Raw genomic sequence first — 6,076 nt, 5'->3', positions numbered from 1 at the left:
CAACAACGCTCTTATCAGGACATGTACCCTCAGAGTTATATCGTCTTTTTTGTCCCAAGGTCTACATCTGTCATGTGTCGAGAGCAGATTAAGCTGCTAAATGTTTTGAGTAATCATCCACTAAATAATTGTTTTTAGCTTTAGAGTAAAGACAGCCTATTCAAATGTAAAAGCCCAAAAGAATTGGCTCAGATGTTGGGGTGATGTCATGCTAAAATGTGGCAACTTCTTGGTGAGTGATTTAGGAAATCCTTCTAAATGTAGCCTTTCCCTTAGTAATGTATTAAAGTCAATAATGCTTTTGCGAATTGCTGTACTCTTTTTTTCAGAAATTAATTGATTTTTAAAAACTGAAAAAGTAGAAATGCGTTAGAATTATAATCAACCGAATGTTTAGTTAAAGTGGGCTGACAAAAACAAACAAAAGTACGGAGAAAGCATACATACTGTCATTTTAACATATAAATAAAAAAACAACAGCTTATATTATAGGGTTTGTATCTGTGTGCAAATAGAAGTGTGTTTGTGTGTGAATTTTGGTCAAACATTCAAAGTTTCATGACAATTAGAACATCTTCTTTTTTAAATGGTCCTGCAACACTCAACAAATACCTGATCCCCCGCCTAAATAAAAAACTTTAAACTAGTCAGAACTGTTTATAAATATCAACGGGAGTGGTAGTAAGTGTGCACAGTCAGTTACTGTGATTTGCTGCAAAAATCTGGCTGATTTAAATATAAATAATCTGGATTCAGTTTTAATGAACACTCAAAAAGCTCACACAAACATGATAAGATATTTTAGCTTATTGTTATTTTTATATTGTTCTTTCAGAATTCATATGTGCATACATGTTTATATGTATCATACACATTATTTGGCATAGATGTAAGCAATGGAGGTAGAATGAGACTTAGTGTTTTACCCAAAGACATTTCAGCACGCGAACAAAGGAAGCCAAGGATAAATCTGACTTTCTGATGAGCGAATGACCACTTGTCTTCATGAGGTGCACCTTCTTGTTTAAATTTTAAAAGAAATGTATAAAAGAGGAAGCCAAATGGGACTTTAATCTGTGTAATTAAAATGTAGAGGCCATATTTTTTTCTATCAATGAAGAGGTGATAAATATCTTATCTACTCTTTAACCTGTGGGATGAGTAGATTAAAAAAAAAACCTGCACTGACATACTTTTAATTTAATTTGTAAAGATCATAATTAACGACCTGCAGGCTGCAGAAGACCCCATTTCAGACTGCAGACAGACAGGACCTAAGCTGTAAGAATAAAAAGGGAAGTTTTAAAACTGGTCATATCAGTAATTTCAGAGAAAAAGGTCAGCTCTAATGGAGCTCCTCTCTGATTTTTAATACCACCCCTAAAGGAGGCTACCTGGCGTGACGTGGGCCGCTAATTGCAGACGGTTAATTAATGAAACCATCAGGTGTTTGCAAACGCAAACAAAGAGCCAGGCTCCCCTAAATCATCTGTGCCCTTCGACACGGTTATTATCCAGCGGCAGGTGAACCCCGGCCTTGACGCATGACAGATTAGATCTTCCCAGAGGATGGGCCGTCCATTTATCTGCCTGATAAACTCAGAGCCTCTCTCCATTTTCAATCATCAGAGAGGAAATGAGATTAACAATCCAACGGTGCCAACAGCCCACACACACATTCCTGCATAAAACAAGCAAACTTCCATCTATAATAGTTTTGATTATGAGCAGCTCTTTGATATATCTTGAGGGATCTATGATTTATCAGCAAACAGGGAGCATTTTTTATTTGATGCAGGAATCTCATTCTGTTCGTCTCATTTTGCCCACTCTGGTAAATCACACACAGTGGCATGGGGTTCGTGCCGTTCCACAGAGGCCTGGGCCCGTTATTCCACAGCTTTCCCTTCCTCAGACCAAAATTTACAGAGCAGGGCTTGTGTACGCCACTGTGCTTCCCCCCCCCCGTGGGTCAGCCCCTCCCCTGCTGTCCCTGACACGCATAGCAAGCACCCAGGCCCTCGTAAAACTGACATCTTCACTAAACTATGCTAACAAGGCCGTAGTGATTTGTATATGCACAGCCTGCTGGCATGTGGGCTGGTGGGCTGCCTATAACAAAACACCAGCACCGCCTGTGCAAAGAATGCCGGATATCCAGACAAAGCATGAAGGAATCAACAAAAACACACATTTGAGGGCTCAACATGGTGTAATGTGACAGAAAAGTCCAACCCTGGGGTCCAGTGAGCAGCTCCCTGATTACCCCCCTGCGCTGGGATTTATAGACTTCAGGCTGAAAGCCCGGTGCAGGTGTAGAGCAGAGACAACTGCTCTGCTCTGCTGGTGCAATATATTACTGAGCAACAAACATCAGCCGGCGTGTCAACACAAACAACAGGTATTATTTAAGGCTGTGTCTTTCAAAGGTGAAGGGCTTGAATTGGCAGGATGGTGGAATACGTTTATGGGTGATTTTAAATGTTCAGATTACTGAGGGAAAGAAAATAGCAGATTTGTTTTAAGCAAAGTCAGATTAAGTGCACAAACTTAAGGTTTCATATTGTTTTAGTTATTTAATTTAAAGCATAAAGAAACTTGTATTTTTTTACTTTAAATGGAGGTAGGGGTTGTGTTTCTATTAATATCTGTTGTTATTGGCTGGGGAGTGGGGGGTAGCTCTTCTTTTGACGATTAAAGGGTCTTATTGCTCTTTCATCCCCCCGACAGGTGAGGATTATTTGAACGTATCGCTGACAGTAGCAGCGCAGTCATGAACCATCCACTGTTAATTTGAGCCACTCGGTTAAAATTATATTGCACTTGAACGAAGCACAGTTCCCTTTTTATCTGTGAAAGGAAACTTCTGCTGAAAGAGTCCTCTCTTTAAAGAGAATGCATGAGAAGATAGCAGTAGAATTTGGGCTTAAAATATTTTAAAGTCTTAGGAGGTAACAGAAGTGATACTGCCAAAATTAATTCTGGGAGTCGCTTTTGAATGTGCATTTGAAGCTGCTTTTTGTTTTTTTACTAGATAAAACTGAGGAAAATGACTTAGAAACACAGACTGAGTGAAGAATGTGTTTGCAATCACTTTTATAAATGCACTAACAAGTTCATGGTGTTTTGGAAAAAAATTATTTGTGAAATGTAGTCAAATTTCTCTTTTAAAATATAGTCATTCAGTTCATTCATTAAAGAAATAAACCAGAAGTAGGAGGGCTTTAGGAAGAAAAACTATTTAGTTTTATGGCCACAGTCAGGACTCAAACCTAAGTCTGTTGCCACAAAAATCTTCAGTCACAAGCTGTTATCAGAGCTGTAACAATTCCCTTTCTGTTCAAATTTTAGTTGGGGATAGATTTTACGGCTTTATAAGATATGCAACACAAAGCAAACAGTTTAACATAAAGAAAAGTAACAATTTTTGTTTCCTGGTTTTGACAGAAACAAAAAACAATCAATTTGTTTTTTGTTTTTTTTAATTTAATCTGGTCTAATTTAGCTTTTCATGTGTATTTAAACAATGAGTAGTATATAAAACGGGAACCTTGTGCTGGTTATTTATTACAATATCTTTGACTGACCACTGGCGGCTAAACTAGAGTAAAATCAGTGGGTTTAATATATTCTAGATAAAGACTTGAAGCTCTAAAATACATTTTAAAAGATCTCACAGCAATAACAATATGCATTTAATATATGAAGAATTAGCTTGCTGTAAGAGGTTGAGACAGATGTTGACTAAACAAGATACCTTTGCTGCATTATCTTTTATTGTTTAATTCAAAGTGAGCATCATTTCAAGATCAAACTGTTCCTCACTGCTCTGGGTCAGCAGGCTGCGAGTCAGTACAAGTGCACATGAGAGCGCCTGATCCCAAGCGTGGCTGTCAGCATGGTCCTGAGTGGGCTGTGTGGAACTTCTGTCAGACAGTGTCAGATTTCCACGGTGCAGACTGTGGCCCTCTGTCCTGCTCATGGCTGCAGCTCAATGGGTCCTTTGATGGGCCACTCGGGGCTTTTCATCGCGCACCTTGGCACGGAGCACAAGAGACGGGCGGAGGGAGACCGGGGGGGGGTTGTGCCACATAACACCTGGCAGGTATGCAAGCCCACGTGCCCCAAGACATAACAAAGGCCACTCTGTGAAGCATTTATTGGACATTAATTTCCTCTCCCCATATTTTCACATTAATAACAGGCGGAACAAAAAAGAACAGGATGAGCAGAGGCAGCGCTCGGTCACGAGTCACGATTGCAGGCCTGTGTCAGAAATTTGTTACTGTAATTATTGTAAAATAAAAGAAATGTTATAAAACATTTAAAAACAACCAGCTATATTTAGTTTACCTTTTTTGGATAAATTTATTGACTCATTTTAGGCCATTTAAGGGTAAAAAGTGGTGCAAATTTAGACCATCGCATCTGCTTTAGGTGTTCTCTTACTTGGCCCTCTCCAGTTTCCATACACCTGCTTTTTTTCCCTTCTTTCCACTCCTTCGCCCCTGCCCCACACAGAGCAGGACCGTCCCTAGGATCATCCTCTTCCTCCCTTATCTGCAGTTCAAAGTCTGTTGACTGAATTATCTCCGGACGGTAAGAGAGAAAAGGAAACAACTGTCGTCGGCTCTCGTTTGGCCTGCAGAGAAACTCTTCCCTGACAGCTGGTTGGTTAACTGGTCTTTACTGGCTAATCCTGAGGCAGAGGGATGGGAACAGTGAGAGAAAACACACCAGCGTCTGAACGGGGACAAACGGGTTCAGTGTTTCCTCTGCGGCCGAGTGGTGTCATGAGATAGTGGGCGCTCGTAGTGAGAGAGGAAGCTGAGGTCTCAGGTTTGAGTGGCCGCAAAGTGACTGAGGTGTTGAGTGGAAAGGTGTGTTGGCCAGGCACGCAGGAGGACAGAGGGCAGATTTAACTCCGAGAGGAAGAAAGAACAAGTGCAGGATGAGCCGGGCCTATTGAATTCAGAGCACCTGTGTTCACTGATCAAAGGATCGTCTGTGAGTTTTCAGGGCTTTGCAATCCACCAGCCATGTTGTTTCCATAGAGACTCTAAATTCAAACATCAGCAAAAACCACCATGTGACCTGGCCTCTAACTACAGTATGGCGTGTTGGATTGAGTTGATTTAAAGAAGCACAAGTCGTCCACTCAGATGTCCCCTCTGGCCTCCTCTCCTGTCTTAGCTCTCTCGCTCGCAAGGTCATCCCTTAGCCAGTCATGACACTCCAATTAAGGGGACTGATAGACACAGCTAATTGGTTGGATTTATAACCTCCTTTTATTATGCTTTATGAGGAAGGCAAGTGGAGGGCATTACCATTTATAGGCCCCAGGTTCCACGCTGGATCACTGTCATCCACTACTGTCCGGCCTAGAATACTGCAGCAAGGAGTGGCTGCAGTTTTAGGTGTCCCTTTACCCTTCCCAGCCTTGGCTTCAAATAAAAAGGAAATAATCCAAAGTACAAATGTAAAACCAAAAAGGGACACTTGAAATGGAAATCAAAAATGATGGAAAAAGTTAAATATTGTGTGAAATATAGCGGGGCAGCTCCACGGGGCAGGTAGACGAGGAGAAGGCAGGCGAGGCTCCTGTAATGAGTGTGTGGTTATTGATTGTATTGTCAGGGTGGCTGACCGGGGTCCCGTGTGCTGTGGGCCCCAGTCCATCTGTGGACAATGCAGTCAGTTACACCTCACTGCTCCGTCTAATAAAGAACAGGCAGATTGATGTCACCAGTATGGTTGAACTCTACCTAACACTCACCGGCACCACGCACACAATGGCACATGTGCAGTATGGGATGGTCATAAAACAGGGAAATCAATTTTATGCCACTACCTGCAAAGAAATTATAAGAAATGTGGTTTGAGTTGATGATATGACTAAAATATTATATAGGCCTGCAAATAATTATGATGTTCATTATCAGTTAAAGGGTCAGGAAATTAGTATAGAAATTCTTTAGTTTATAAAATGCCAGAAAATACTGAAAACAGAGCAAAAATAGTCTATAAATAGTCTATTTTTGTAACAGATTATGAAATAAAACAGGGAAAATGTTTA

Source organism: Kryptolebias marmoratus, linkage group LG10, assembly GCF_001649575.2.
Source record: "Kryptolebias marmoratus isolate JLee-2015 linkage group LG10, ASM164957v2, whole genome shotgun sequence".
Lineage (NCBI taxonomy): Eukaryota > Metazoa > Chordata > Actinopteri > Cyprinodontiformes > Rivulidae > Kryptolebias > Kryptolebias marmoratus.
Note: the sequence above shows the minus strand (reverse complement) of the source record.